This window comes from Microtus ochrogaster, chromosome 8, assembly GCF_000317375.1.
Source record: "Microtus ochrogaster isolate Prairie Vole_2 chromosome 8, MicOch1.0, whole genome shotgun sequence".
NCBI lineage: Eukaryota > Metazoa > Chordata > Mammalia > Rodentia > Cricetidae > Microtus > Microtus ochrogaster.
In genome coordinates, this window is record NC_022015.1 from 46,994,251 (window position 1) to 47,010,304 (window position 16,054).

Genomic DNA, 16,054 nt, shown 5'->3' on the forward strand with positions numbered 1-16,054 from the left:
GTAGGATGTATTCTGAAGGTGCAGCCACTTACTACATGAGCCAGGGAGCAATGGGAAACAGAAAACAAAACGAACAAAACCCAGGATCCCACAATCCCCTTCAGGGGCCTGCCTTCAGTGACTTACCTTCCTCCCTCTGGGCTTTACCCTGCTAAGATTCCAGCACCTTCCAGTGTGCTGATGTGCTAGAATCTGAGCCATTAGCACAGTGACCTTCAGAGGCTGGCTAATACACACCTACATTAGCACAGTGACCTTCAGAGGCTGGCTAATACACACCTACATTAGTACAGTGACCTTCAGAGGCCAGCTAATACACACTTACATTAGCACAGTGACCTTCAGAGGCTAGCTAGTACATACCCACATTACAGCAAGAACTAATCCTAGGCTCCACTTCTTTACTTCGGTTCTAGTTTCATTTCTGTGGCTGCCATAAAATCTGCTGACAAAGAGCTATTTAGGGCAGAGAGGCTGTATATCTAGGTTACAGTCCACAGTTGTGGGGAAGTTGAGGCAGGGACTTAGAGCATCAGTCAAGAGAGAACACTTGTTTGCTAGCTTGCCGGGTACTCAACTAGTTTTGTCTATTCTTATACAGTCCAGAGCCCAGCCCAGGAAATGGTACCATCTGCGTTCAGGGTGGGTCTTCCTAGTTCAGTGAACCCATCCAAGGAAAATTCCTCAAGGGCATGTCCACTGGCCAGTCCATAGACCCATTGTCTTTTCTCACGTGATTCTAGGTGGCATCAAGTTGACAGCTGAAACTAGCCACCACAGCATTTAATCATTTTGCTTCAATCCTTGAAGTTCTTTATTAAGGCTCCCAAAGTCAGGAAGGTCTTTGTGCTTCAGAAATGACATGCTGAATGCTAATGTGTTTGAATCTGAGAACTTTGGGGAGAGATACAGGGTGAGCTTGTGTTTGAAGCCTGCCCTGTCTTTAGCCTGTGCACATTAGCCATGCCACAGAGTAGGCAGGCCCACATACCTTCTGAAGTCCGTTCTGACCTTAGGAAACTCTGGGAAACACGCTTTCTGGAATGTTCAGTCTCCAAGGCTAGTCTTTACTATTACCAGCCTGCCAGATTGATTGCAATATAAGCTTGACAAAAAAGGTTTGAAAATCAAAAACAAGAGTAAAAGAACGATGAGAACACTTGCTATTTGAGGTTTCGGGGCCAAGGATTTTATAATGAATTATTGAATTATGAATACATAGGAAAAAAATTATGTGCTTGGATTCTGGGCCTAGATCTTTGCTAGCTACCCAAAAGGACCAAACTGTGTTTGAAAATATATGATACTTCCATATCCTACCACAGAGACACTTTCATATCCATATTTATGATTTCCTTGCTCACAATGGTAAGGAAATGGGAGCAGCCTGGATGCCCATCAAAGATGAATAGATACTGAAAACACTGTATGTACACAACGGATTGCTATAAAGAAAATATGGGATTATGAAACTTGAAAGAGAACTGATAGAATTGCAAAGTATCATGTTCAATAAGGACACAGACTCAGAAACACTTTTATTTCCTGTCCAGGCCTCAATGCTGCTGGCCTTTGGAGTCATGTCCTGGTTCACAGAATTCTCCATTACTAGTCTTCTCAGACTGTGTGACACAGCTTCAGATTGCTGAATCTTTGTCAATCAGCCTTCCCAACAGGACAAAAATCTTCATACCAAACTATGTATTAGACATATCTATTAATACACGTTAAATGTGTCTATCATTGAGGAAAGATAGACATATACCAGCCTTTGTAACACTGAAGACTCTATATTAGGATTGGGCTGAAAAATCTGACTGAGAAGAAAAATTTCCCTCCCTATAAGTTCAGTTGGACAATCTGAACCTTGTATAGCAGTTAAAGCAGTATTGATGCAATACACAACCAATTCTGCAGGCTTCATTTTCACAGACTTTGCTTGAACAACAACTATCTAAACCTCTGGCCTCTGGCTTAGAAGCGTCTGATGACTAACACCCCTCAGACAGACCACAGTTTATTCTTCAGAAATCTCATATAAAACACATCTTTTTCATCAGAACGTCTGAAATTCGTCATTATGTACGAAAGAAAATTGAACTGTCTTTGTTTGGCATAGATGTATATTTGAACTCCTCACTTCCTATCTCTGTCAAATATGATGCTCTTAGCACACAAAATTCTTGTTATTGTGAAACGACCTTAGTCATCCTGTAACATGGCACATTCACTCAAACATGCTTATGACTTCAAATTCTGTTGGCCAGGAAAAATCCTTCTTAACCCTTTGTTCCCCATATAAACTTCAGCAATCCTGAGAAATCTACCAGCAGAGAGTTCTTTATTTTCTACGCTTTCTTACATTTACATGCTTTTACAGAGCATAATAAATCATATTTTAATTAAAAAAAAGACATCTATGTATGTAAATGAGGGAGAGTGTAGGAAAGGCTGAGAAACAGAAAGGACACGAAAGTGGGGAGGTGCTGAGTGGCAGAGGCCAAGGACACACGTGATTTGCAAGGGGAAAGGAGGCTGGAGGAATGGTACAAGGGTGTGTGGGGAGACATTATATTGTTTGGAAATGTCATGATGAAATCCAATACTTTACGTTTGGTTTGTTTTGAGACAGGCTTGTACCCTGTCTGTAGGGTACGTGTAGCCCTGGCTGTCCTGACACTTGCTCTATAGACCAGGCTGGCTTCAAACTCACAGAGATCCACCTGCCTCTGCCTCCTGAGTGCTGGAATTAAAGGCGTGTACCACCACAACACAGCTGAAATCTAATACTTTGCACACTAATTAAACAATAAACCAATAGGTGCTGGAGCAATTGCTCAGTTGTTAAGAGTTCTTGCGGCTCTTGCAGAAGACCTGGGTCTGGTTCCCGGCACCCACATGGTTCACAACTATCTGTAACTGCAGGGAAAATACTCATACACATAAAATCATTTTTTTCTTTTTCTCTCCTTTTTATTAACATTTTCCTTTATTTTACATACCAACAACAATAAAACTTTTTTATTAAAATTAATAAAAAAGAAAATTGATAGCCTACTATATACACCTGTTATCTTCACTTACTGATAGACAGTCTGCTGACAATGTATGGCTATCTAACTTAAAATTGTATGTGATAAAGTCACTTGCTTTGTGACACTCACAGACTTGCACTACCTGTAGCCACATGGGACCGAGAGCTCTGAGAGAGGACAGCACACAGGTGGAACATTTATATCATGGTATAGAATCCTCTGGGGCAGCATTGTAGATGGTGTGAAGAGGGGTAAGACGTGTGGGCATTGTGCTATTTCCACTAAATGCCCTTTCCTGCTTCCCTCGATGGCTGCGGTTGCTCCAAACCTCAGCTGGTTCGGGTTTTGCATCCTACCACTTCTTCATCACTTTGAATGGGGGTCATGACTTCTGTGCTGTAAAGGAAGCAGCATTAAATGCGGACCTGTCTTCCCATCTTTTAGAGCCGCATCCACACTGTGTCCGGCACCTGCACTTCTTTCTCTACATCCTTGCCAGCTCTTGCTGTTTTCCTTGTTTTTTCTTAGCGTGATGGATGTCTGGTGATGCTGCACCCAACTTTGATTTTTCTACGGTCCACGATATTGAACAAATATCCACATGCCTGCTTGCCGTGCCTCCTCCTTGGTGACATGTCAGCATGTGTTTTTTGATGAAAAATTTGCCCAATTGCTAATTAGATTGTTTGCTTGCTAATTTTTGACAGCTCTCGATATATCTTATATACAGAATATTTATTGGATATGGGCTTGGAGATTGTTTTTTCTCTGAATGTAGCCTATCTTTTCATCTTCTTCACAGAATTGTTGAGAAAGCAAAAGTTTTTAATTTTCATAGTCTCACTCATATTTTCAGTTTTAGTTAAACCTTATTACAATTGGGGAGTGCAAAACCACACCATGCCCCTGCCGCAAAGCCCTTCCTGTTCTACCGTGAAGGCAACTGATGCCAGGCTCGCTTGCCTGGTGCACAGAACACAGATGGAAGCCACCCTGGATGCTTCCACTCTCACCAGCGTCTTCCACTGTGCACCTACTGAAATCCCGTTGGTTTTCAGTGGTTTGTCATAGCCACTGCTTTTGTTGTTTTATCCTCATTGTCTGGATCATTGCATGGAGCTAATTGCACTCCTGGCATCCGGGCTTGCCTGATACAAAGCCAGTTTCCATATTGCTAGAGAATGGTCCATTTGGGAGCAGCACAGCTGTTTTATCCCCCTGCTAAAAAAGATGCTTAAGTCACTTGCTGTTCTCTCCAAAGTGAGGGTTAAATTCCAAAACCCAATGAACACTCATCCTGACTTATCCTCCTTTACCTGTTAACTGCATCCCACGCTAGACACTGGCTTCAGTTGTCCTAAACTTCTTGTGGTTTCTCAGACAAGTGGGCGTTCATGATTCTGATGCTCTGTTTGTAATGTATTTCCAGATCTCCCCTTGAGACTTCTGCTCTGCACAAGGAGCTCTTAATTATGCAGTGAGCATTCTGAACATCACCCAATCAAGGCAGAAGGTATGTCTGTAGATGTGTGTTCATCTCTAGCAACATACGTAGTACGTCATTTACAAACAAATGATACTAAGTAAGTAATTAAATCTCAGTATTGACCAGGTCTCTGTCCATCTTCACTAACCTGCAATAATATCCCAAGGTGGAGCACAATCTGCAGTCTCGATCACAGCATGTTTGGAGCACAGGGCATGCTCATAAACCCCCGTTTGACAAACGGACGAAACACAGAGGCATCCCCAAAGTGCAGTGAACTTCACGTTCATCACATTTTCCCTTTGATCATCTCTAGAGGTGAACTTGGAACCTAGTAGTAAACAAGTATGGAAGCGATCAGTAATTATTGACGTTTTGATGTCTACATCCCCATGCCTAAGTGGGCACTTCTGACTCAGATATGGCTGCATCTGTCCTGAGCAGCCACAGGAAGGCAAAAGGCTATTTATGTTGTCCATAATTTAGCAGGGGCAGACTGACCTTTCTCCTATTGGACAGGCACTCAGTGACAAAAGGAACCTCTTCTCATCCAGCTGGAGGTTAGCTCTGGCTTTCAGCTACTGTTGGGTAATCCTTTCTGAACTGCACGGGTTTCTTCATGGTATTAATAGAACTGATTATGGCAAATTCTAATGTGCCTGACTGGCTCTGGATTATGAACGTCTCTCCAGTGTGTGAGGAGTGCAATGTGTGAAAATTTTCCAGAGTTGTTCTTAAGGCACCAACACAGGGTAATGGCAGCTCCCCTAGTTTCTCCTTCCTGCTCTCTCAAGCTACAGGGGGACTCCTGCCATATGCTTGTTCTTTAGGACCCCCCCCCCATAGTCCACCTAACCTGAGCATCCTACAAGAAACAAGATTTGACACATGAGTGGCATCATGCTTGTTCCCACGAAGCACTCATTCGCTGTTAAGCAGAAGACGGAGGGTCAGCCCACCAGGACAGCCCAGGGTCTCCTCAGTCAACCCGCCTTCATGATAGAAACTTTGCTGTAAGTCAGCAGCTTAGTCCTGTGCTCTCCAGAAAGTACTCCATCTCAAGTCTCAATTTCAGAGAGCCTATTATTGCCCATGACCTCTGCCCTCCTTTTTGAACTATTCGAGTAATTCACAAGGACAGTTGTCTAGATTTAGACGTTGATTCATTGATTCCTGATTGGTTCTTCTCATTTATTTTCTTCTTTTCTAGGGAGAGTCCTTTGTTCAATACAGCCTGCTCTTAGCAAACACAGTCACCTCCCTTCTTCCTCCATCAAGCTCAGAAGGCTTAGGACACTCTCTCTTCTTCTTGCCTCCTTTGGAGCACTCTCATGGCCCTATGGGCTCATGCTAGCGAATGGGTAGAGATCACTAAGCATTCATGAGATAAAGCCTCAAACTGGCCGCAATCCCACTTAGCTGTGGATTTCTGGTACCATCTCCTTTCTCTTCCTAGGACTTCCTCTACCCTCTTAACTGTACCATCACCCTCAGACGTCGTTGGCTTACCTTCCTGCCACTCAAAACCTGCAGACCAAGCCACACACGCATTTGCCTTCCCTTCCCACCCTGTGGCCAAGGCCGAGGCTTCCCCTCCATCTGGATCTAATGTCCATTTCTTTCAGCTTCTCCCATTGCTTTCAGAATCTCAGGAAGAATTAGTTACATGAAAAAACATAAGCAATCCCTCTTCACATAATTACAGCAGTAAATTTAGCTCTCATCAGGTTATTTTTGGATGACAGTTTTTTCTCTAGAAAACTCATACAGACAACTTCCTCAAACTCAATCTCTCTTTAAGCTGTAATGTCCATGATGTTTTATGGAAAATCTGTTTGCTGACTAAAGTTTTCATACTCTAATCCATGTCTACCCATGTCATGCCCTGGCTGCTCTGGTGAGGTGATCTTGTCCGTGTCTCATGTAACATAAGAGCCTGCTTGTTGGGGTTTCTGTCCTGCCCATTTCCCACAACTGTGAAGTGCCAAAGAAAATCACACAGAGGTCTCCATAAGTTATCAACTGATTGGCCCATTAGCTCTGGCTTTGTATTAGCTCTTTTAAAAAAATATTTATTTATTTATTTATTATGTATACAATATTCTGTCTGCCTGTATGCCTGCAGGCCAAAAGAGAGCACCAGACCTCATTACAGATGGTTGTAAGCCACCATGTAGTTTCTGGGAATTGAACTCAGGACCTTTGGAAGAGCAGGCAATGCTCTTAACCACTGAGCCATCTCTCCAGCCCCTGTATTAGCTCTTATAACTTATATTAACGCATTATTCTTATCTATGTTAGTCACATGGCTCAGTCCTTTTTTAGCAGGGCAGGTCACATCCTGCTTCTTTGGTGGTCTGGGAAGGACTGCTGGAGGAGCTTCCTTCTTCCCAGAATACTCCTGTTCGCATTGCCCCACTTCTACTTCCTGTCTGGTTTTCCCACCTATACTTACTGCTTGGCTACCAGCCAATCAGCGTTTATTTAAAATATAATTGAGAGAGTATAGAATTTTCCCACAGCAGTCTCATTATGTCCATTATGGGAGGTCTTCCCTTTACCCCAATATTCTCTTTCTCCTGCTTATCCAGCTAATGGCAAAAAAAAAAAATGCTGTGGAATGTATCTGATGCCATACCCCAAGCCTGACCATTTAATAAAATTACTGAAATTCTATAATATTTACTTTATTTATATTAGTGTCTTACTTTGGGTGTCTATTGCTGTGAAGAGATACCATGACCTTGGCAACTTTTCTTACAAAGGAAAAACATATAATTGGGCTGGCTTACAGTTCAGAGTTTTAATCTGTTATCATCATGGTGTTCCATGGTGGCACGCAGGTAGACATGATGCTGGAGAAGCAGCTGAGAGTCCTACATCTTGACTTGCAGGTAACAGAAAGTGGTCTGTCTCACTGGGTATGGTCTGAGCATATATGAGAGACCTCAAAGCCCACCTCCACAGTGACACACTTCCTCCAACAAGGCCACACCTACTTCAGCAAGGCCACACTTCCTAATAGTGCCACTACCTTTGAGGACTATTTCTTTCAAACCACCGCATTAAGAGATAGACTGAAAATATCATACAATGTCTAATTTTAAAGAATTAATTATGCTATTTAAACTCTATATTAATACATTAATATTTCAAATAAAAAAGTAAAACAAAAAGCCTGGGTGTGATGGAACATGCTTATCATCCTAGCACTTGGGATGCTGAAGTAGGAGGATCAAGATTGTCAGGCCAGCCTGGGCTACATAACAGAATGCTACCTTTAAAGACAAAAATGAAATGAAAAAATAGAGAGAACTAAAAACTGATATAATGAACATCTGTGTACCTATCTCTCAGCTTGAGAAACGTTAACGTTTTCCAGATGTAATTGAATTTACCTTTCCCAGTTATTTTCGGAAATCTCAGGCCCTATCTCACACAGCAAGTTTATTTTTAAACCCTTAAATATGCAGCTGTAACCAATTAAAGCTTTGAAATACTTGACTACACTCTTGTTTTCACAGTTTATAAAATCAACAACTCACTGGCATTATTAAAAAGTTGGGTCAGATAATCTCTGTGCAGAGGATGCTCTGGGCACCACGGAGTGTTGGGACATCCCTGGCCTCTGTCACTAGATGTTTGTTTCCCAGTTGTGGTAAAATTCACACCTGGCTGAGAATTACCAATCTAGTACACATTATTATTTATGCTACTACAGTTGTGATGGTCTGTGTGAGGGCACATGCATAGACTTGGATAGGATTTAAGGAACAGGTTTCTAGCACCCACACTAGCAGACAGAGGTGAGGTATATTGGAGCTGTGCCAGGAGACACCACAAAAGGTGACAGCAGCATGGGGGATGCTGGGGTCTTGAAGGCAGAAGAGAAAACATCCCTGGTGTAACCATGGTGACAGGCTGGAGAACTATGGTCTGGTGAAAGTGGGTTAGCATCTCCTGGCACACCTGTGCAGGTGCTTAGCAACAGAGTGGTGTGGGACAATTGTCTGTATTCTGTCAATTATATTTTAAATAAACGCTGATTGGCCAGTAGCCAGGCAGGAAGTATAGGCGGGACAACCAGACAGGAAGTAGAGGTGGGTCAACGAGAACAGGAGAATTCTGGGAATGAGAAAGCCCATTCCTCCCCAGTCCTGTCCCAAACACAGAAGAAGGAAGATGTGATTACCCTGCTGAAAAAGGTACCAAGCCATGTGGCTAGCAAAGATAAGAATAATGGGTTAATGTAAGTTATAAAAGTTAATAAGCAGCCTGAGCTAATGGACCAATCAGTTTATCATTAATATAGACCTCTGTGTGATTTCTTTGGGGCTAAATGGCTGTGGGACCTGGTGGGAGGACAGAGACCAGGCAGGAAAGAAACCCAGACAACAACAGAGGGATGTCTTCACAGATGTACCTGGAACTGGAGTTTGCAGAGAAGAAATGGGCTGTCTTTGGACGGTTGGGAGCACCTGGCAGAATTGTTTACCCTGATTTCAGACAGCAAACTCTTCTTTGGACCTAATGTGTGGTGTGCATTGCTTCTCTCCCCTGGTGGCCTAAAGCAGACTTGGGGAAACAGAAAACATGTGCACTTGAAAGGAATTTCACATCCACAGCCCTGACTAGGATCATTAACTGTTTGGAAAGGCAGAATGTCATAAAAAGGCTGTGGTTGCACAGCGAAAGGAGTTTGTGCCAGAAGAAAAACCATACACAGATGCATAATTAAAGTGCCGAGGGGAGCCAGGAGTCCAGCAAGTGTTTCAGTAATTATAAAAACTGAGTAAAGCAGAAATTATATACCATCAGTGAAAGCCACGCCTAAGAATTAGCATAAACAACACGGCTTTTCAGAAACACTCAGAGTAAAGCTGTGTGTTCCGGGGGAGAGCCGGTGATCCCATTGGTTGGGAGGCTGAGACTCGAGACTTGTGAGCTCCAGGCATGACAGGTCTAGTGAGTCCCAGGTCACCCTGAGCTACATACACAGACTCTGTCTGAAAATGAGAGAGACAGAGACAGAGAGACAGAGAGTTTATAATATGTTGAGCCAATCTTAAGCCACATTCCTGTGATAACAAAGTCAATTCTCATATGGATAATTAGTTTGTCTGCCATTAGCATGATGAATACCTGTATTATAAAGAAAATAGGATTACGTTCAGGAAAATGATGCTGACGCTGACATTGGCTCTGGTGAGGAACTCAGGGAGGATGGCTTCACAGTGGTAGGGGTTTGTGTTAGATGCAATGAGAAAAGAAACCAGAGAGACCCTGGGGTCCCAGGACCTTTGTTCTAATTTCTCTCAGGAGCATGCCTGCAGTGATGTAAAACCTCGGACCAGCTACCACTTAAAGACTCGCTCACTGTCTCCCAGGACAGGGATGGATCCCTAAGAAACAAGCCTCACCCAGACCGTAACAGTGCTTGTTCTTCAGACTCGAGCTGCAGGATTTATTGGCAAGGCGTGATGATATTAAGCCATGGTCAGACACTGTGTTCCCTCTCAGAGGAGTGTGATAGGCTCAGTTGCTTTAAGTAATGAAATCAGGTAAGAGGCTTCCAGAGCTAGCCGGGCACAGCCAGTCCCTCAGGTTCAACCTCCTGTTCTTTGTGACCTGATTTCTTCCCTCAACAATCTTATTAGTGTACCCTTTAAAGCAGACAATGACTGTGACCATTAATTCATTTGCCTTGAGATTTGTGTTAATTTTGGTGAGAGGCCTGTTCTCAATAACTGGAAAGCCAGTCCATTGCTCCAAAGAGAGCTCAATCCCTTGGACATCACAGTGAATATCAGTTTAAGAGAGCAGCCAGATGTGTAGCTTATACGTAGGGAGCAATTATGTGTTCTTGGTAGCAATTAAATAGTTCTTAATAGGTGGGTGATCTTTTTTCCTGCTGTATGGCTTGTTAACTTGATCTCTTCTTTTCATGAGTGGATGTGTTCATTTGGAGCTCCTGAGAAGCAAGTGTAAGCGTGGCATTATATATATACTCAGGAAATACTGGGAGGAAACTCGGGATGGGTGGGGTCAGTTAGGGAATGTCAGATTGCAGTGACAGACAGCTGTGGTACTGAGAAGGCATTGCAGAGGCTACACTAGGATCCACACTCAGAGCACATCAGAGGCGTGCTGTCTCTCCCAGGAATGGCCTGCCTCCTGTCCTGGTCATGAACAGTAACAGGTAGGGAACACAGTGGAAAGGGTGGCCTCAGCTCCAAGACGTGGTGGAGTCTGAGTACAACAGTGGGGGCTTCTCCTCAGTTGTTCTGGTGGTGCTGGTCTGCTCCTCAAGCCATACCTGACGAAAGGTCCAAGGGGCCAATCAGGGGCAGGGCTTGTATAGGACCACAGGTGTAGTGAGTTAATGAGCAAAGTGCCCAGATCCCGTGCAGAAGACATGCTTTTGCTTTGTATTTCTCCACCTTCTGGCTCTTGCATCCTTTCTGTTCCCTCTTCTGCCATGCTCCCTGAACCTTGGAGAGGGCAGTACAGATGTCTCCTTGAGGGCGGTGCATTCCACTATCACTTATTCGCAACACTTTGGTAAGTTACGGCTTTCCACATTAACCACCACCAGGGGGGTCAGAAGCTTCACTGGTGATGACTGGCCACCACTTTAATCTATGAATAGATACATAACTAATGTAGCAGGCACTGTGGCAATATGACCATTAGCAAAACAATAGCAACAACCTCTGAACAGGGCCTGGACCAGGTTCCCAGTACCAGGCATAAGTCTCTCCTATAGAGCAGGCTTCAAATCTAATTAGAAATTGATTGGTTTTGCCCATAACAATCATGAAATTTTTGCACTGAGAGGCTCATCTTGCCTGGCAGGTCATTGCTATAACTTGCAGGGTGAGGCTGTTGATGGTTTTCCTTCCCCAGCAGCACACTTAGTACCTTTTTGGCACTGAAGATTGCAAGTTTGTGAGGAAGAAGCTTCCAGCCCTGTTCCAACTAGATTTCTCTATCTCCATATCACCAAAGAGTATGGTGTTTTACTAACAGGGTCTCATCATGAAGCTCTGAGAGAAACCAAGAGCAATAGCAATAGCCTGTACTGTTTTGTGGGCCTTTCAGCCACACATTTTATTTGTACAACTCTTTAATTTTTATGCTTAAAAATTATTATTACATTTGGTGTGTGTGTATCTCCCTGGAATCAAGCCCTGGTCTTCAGCCTTGGTTTGTCAATGGGTCCTCTCACCAGCCTTAATTTTTATATTTTTGTGGTGTTGGGAATTGAACCCAGAACCTCACATGTGTTAAACATCCTCTCAAGTATTCAGCTACACCCCAGTGCCGTTTAAAGGGAATTTTACTAAAGCTCAATTTATATACAATAAGATTTGCAAATCTTAAGGCTATAGCTCAAAGTTTTGTGCAAGTGTACCTACCTGTTTATTCCCGACCCAAAGAGACCATGTCCACTGCTGAGGTAAGTTCTTGTGTGTCCCATAATACTTTATATAGACAGGCTGCCTAGGCTCAGGTGAGGGTCCCTGGCTGTAGGCTGTAGTTTAGCACCTTAGAGAAGATCAAAGAGCAGAAACAGTTACAGGGCATTCTGATGATGATGGAGGAGGACCTGAGGTACCATTTTAAAGGAAAATTACCTGGGGAGGCCTCCCTTGTAAGGAAGTCTCGGCAACTTACAATCCTAAGGTACAGTGCCGATTAAAGCTGGCTTCTCTCACAACGACCTTGATAAACTGCACTGCTTGGACATTTTGACCTTGACGGGCATGCAAACTTGTACGAAGCAATCTTGTTCCTTTACGCTGGAATGAGACAGAGCTTCCGAAAGAACAGATGACAGTTCTACGGGAAGCATTCGCTGCCTTTCATATTAATATTTAATGGGTGGAAAAATGCATCCAAGGCTCTATTGAGATTTTCAGAAATGGATTGTTTATCCTCTCAGAGTTACATTTTCAATAAGCATTTGGTGAACGTCTATGTGGTGCTTCGAATGAGAACGGACCTCCATAGGCTCATGTACTTGAATTCCCCCGTTGGTGGAACTCTTTGAGAAGGAGGTGTGACCTTGCTGGAGGAAGTGTGACACTTGGGGGAAGACTTTAAGATTTCAAAAGACTCCTGTAATTCCTAGGGCAAGTTTTCTCCCTCCCCCTTCCCCTTTTCCCCTTTCCCTCCTGCTAATGGTTGTGGATCAAGATGTGAGCTCTCAGCTGTTCCTTTACTCCACCATTGTGGACTAGAACCCTGTAATACATCAACAGGAGAGTATCCAAGATGATCTACCACAGTTTGTGTTTGAACCAGGCTCTGAGAAGCAAAAAATGATTAAGAAACCCCAGACATCACCCAGTCAGGGTGGATAATGCAAAATTGCACACACACACACACACACACACACACACACACACACACACACACACACAGCTTTTGTGTAACTGGAAAGCTAAAAATAATGTCCTGGGCTAGAGGAGATGGAGGTGAAGGTACCAGCAGATGAGGGCACAAAAGATGTTAACCAGAAAAGAACCAAAGTAGTTATTGTTTAGTAACGAAAACTTACTGAAATGGTCTAAATATTTAACTCCGTACTAGGCCTATGGAGGTAAGCACAGTATTTAGATAGAAAAATTCCAGCTCTTTTTCTGATGCTATTAACAGGCAAAGTCCCGGGAAGAGAGTGGACAGTCAGCTCTGGTCTTAATAGATTAAATAATTAATTGTTTTTCATGCATTTTGTCATATCTTTCCCCTCCCCAGACCCTTCCCAGATCCTCCCCACCTCCCTACCAACTCAACTTCATGTGTTCTCTCTCTGAAAAAACAACCAAAAATAAAAATAAAAACAGATAAAGCAAAAAAAAAAAGGAGAAAAAAGAAAGAGGATAAAGAAAATAAGATGAAAAATGTCCACACGGGAGTCCATTCTGTGTTGACAAACTATATGTGGGGCACGAGGCCTGCCCTAGTGACGTTGGTATACCCAGTGGCACATCTTTAAAAAAAAAAAAAACCTGATAGTCCCTTTCCCAGAAGTTATCAATTGTACATAGCTTCTTGGTTAGGGGTGGGACATCGTGCCCCCCCCTCCACTCATCAGTGCTGGGACTATTTTGAACTTGTGCCGGTGATGAATGTGCTGTCAGAGCCTCTGTGAGTTTATAGGTACATCCGTCCTGCTGTGTCTGGAGGCACTGCCTCCTTGGAACCACTCACTACCACCTCCAAGAGCAATCTTTCTTTTCCCCTTCCACATAACTCTGAGCCCTGAGGGTAGGGGTTTGATAAAGGCATCCCATTTAGGACTCAGTGCTCCAAAGTCTCTCACTCTGTTCACATTGTCCAGCTGCGGGTCTCTCTGGTAATTAGCTTCAACTGCAAGAAACCGCTTCTCTGTTATTTTTTTTTTTTTTTAAGTATTGCTCTGATGCCTACGCTGGCTTTGGACTCATGGAGATCCTCTGCCTCTGCCTCCCAAGTGCTGGGATTACAGGTGTGGACCACAACACTAAGCCTTCGAATGGATATTTAAGAGACTCAATTGAAGGAGTCTGTGAACTTTGATGCTGGGAACATGAGTGTAGAGTTGGTGTTCTAACCTCAGTAGAACAGCAGGATCTCAGTTTCTGCTGGAAGTGTGAGAGAGTGAACCTGTGAGTGACTGGTTGGTGGAGGAGTAGAAGGAAACTGTTGGAAGTTTGATGTGCGATTCCCCTTTGTATGCCCTGAATACCATTGGTTAATAAAGAAACTGTCTTGGCCTGATAGGGTGGAACAGAGCTAGGCAGGGAAAACTAAACTGAATGCTGGGAGAAAGAAGGGCGTAGTTGGAGAGAAGCCATGGAACCGCTGTCAGAGACAGAAGTGCTGAAACTTTGCTGGTAGGCTGTGACTTCATGGTGATGCACAGATTAATGGAGATGGATTAAATTAAGATGTAAGAGTTAGCCAATAAGAAACAAGAGCTAATGGGCCAAACAGTGATTTAAATAGTATAGTTTCTGTGTAATTATTTCGGGTCTGAGCTGCGGAGCAGCTGGGAAGCAAACAAGCAGCCTTCTTACTACAGAAAATCAGTCCACCTTAAAACTCAGAGGAGTTAATTGTAACTATGAAGTTTGGTAATCAGAAAGTAGCTATAATCATAGCAAGACACGGCAGTGGGGAGTGGAGTCAGGAACCTCTGCAGAAAAGAATCCATTAGACTGATGCCCAGATGGGATGCAGGAGGAAGGAGGAGGCTGGAAATGGGTTGGCGGCAATCAACTGCTGTAGATCAAGACTTGGGGAGGGTCTATAGTGAGGTCTAGAATAATCACTGCTTCTCTGGGGGAAGGTGTTTATTCACATCCCTTCTGGCTGGACTGTTCTTGGTACCAACTGGAGTCAGGCATGGCCGTGGGTAGGTGCCATGTATATAGGGAAGTTTGACAGAACCTAACAACTGTGAAATGTGGAAAGCTGTAGTAAAGAGGATTGGGGGCTCCGTGGAGAAGAACCAGCTCTCTGAAGGATCACCGGAAAGTTTGACCGAAAACTTTAAAAACATTTAAAAGTCAAAATACTTTTTTAAAAAATAAAGATTCGGAAAAACCAACTAAGTCTACTGTGTACCTGCCACCCCAGCTGTACCCCGAGGGGCAAAGGCTTTAACTATTGTAGCTATCTTTTATATTGATCTGTGCACTTAAGGTTATGCCAAAATGGTGTTTCTTGATTTGTTATCATCGCAACATTATTTATTCATTTCCATTTACAATAGTTGAAATTTTTTACCCTCTTAAATGTCATTTCCTTTCCATTCTTTGTCCCTCAGAGAGTTTCTTGATTAAACTAACATTCAGTAGTTTCATTATTATAGGATCTTGTAAATGTTTTGTACCAAGCCAAGTTTTTTTTTCAATGTAATAAAATTTAGCTATAAATTTTCAAGGTTTTCCTTTTTTAATATGAGTGGCAATTATCTTTTTAAATTTCTTCCTTTTTAAAGGTTATAATATAATTGCATCATTTCCCCCCACCTTTCCCTTCCTCCAAGGCCTTCCCAAATACTCTATTTTAAATGATCATCTCCCATTTGGGAGTGACATTTATTTTCTGATATTCTTACTTCCTTGTGATACAGGAGATTGGGTTGTTATTTTTAAAAACTTGCATACATGTGAGAATATCCTACATTCCCCTCTTGGGTATCTTTTGTATCCCTCAGTAGACTTCCTCCCTACTGGCTCAAAACCATCAAGCGTTCTGGTGTCCCTTCTTTCCTCTTCTCAAAGGAAGAGAAATGGGATGCTTGCTCTTTAGTTGATGCTACTGTCATACTGAGACACTGCACCTTATTTTCTTATGAGGTCCCAGGTTTCTTGGATTCTTGACTTTTTTTTGTTTGGCTCTAGCATCTATCTATCTATCTATCTATCTATCTATCTATCTATCTATCTATCTATCTATCTATCTATCATCTGTCTACATCTATCTATCTATATCATCTATCATCTATCTATCTATCTATCTATCTATCTATCTATCTATC

At 42.9% G+C, this 16,054-nt stretch overlaps 1 pseudogene; it reads right to left on the reverse strand.

Annotated features, from left to right (window-relative positions):
* LOC101982383 overlaps window positions 1-16,054 on the reverse strand; it is a 50,080-nt pseudogene that overhangs the window by 9,258 nt on the left and 24,768 nt on the right.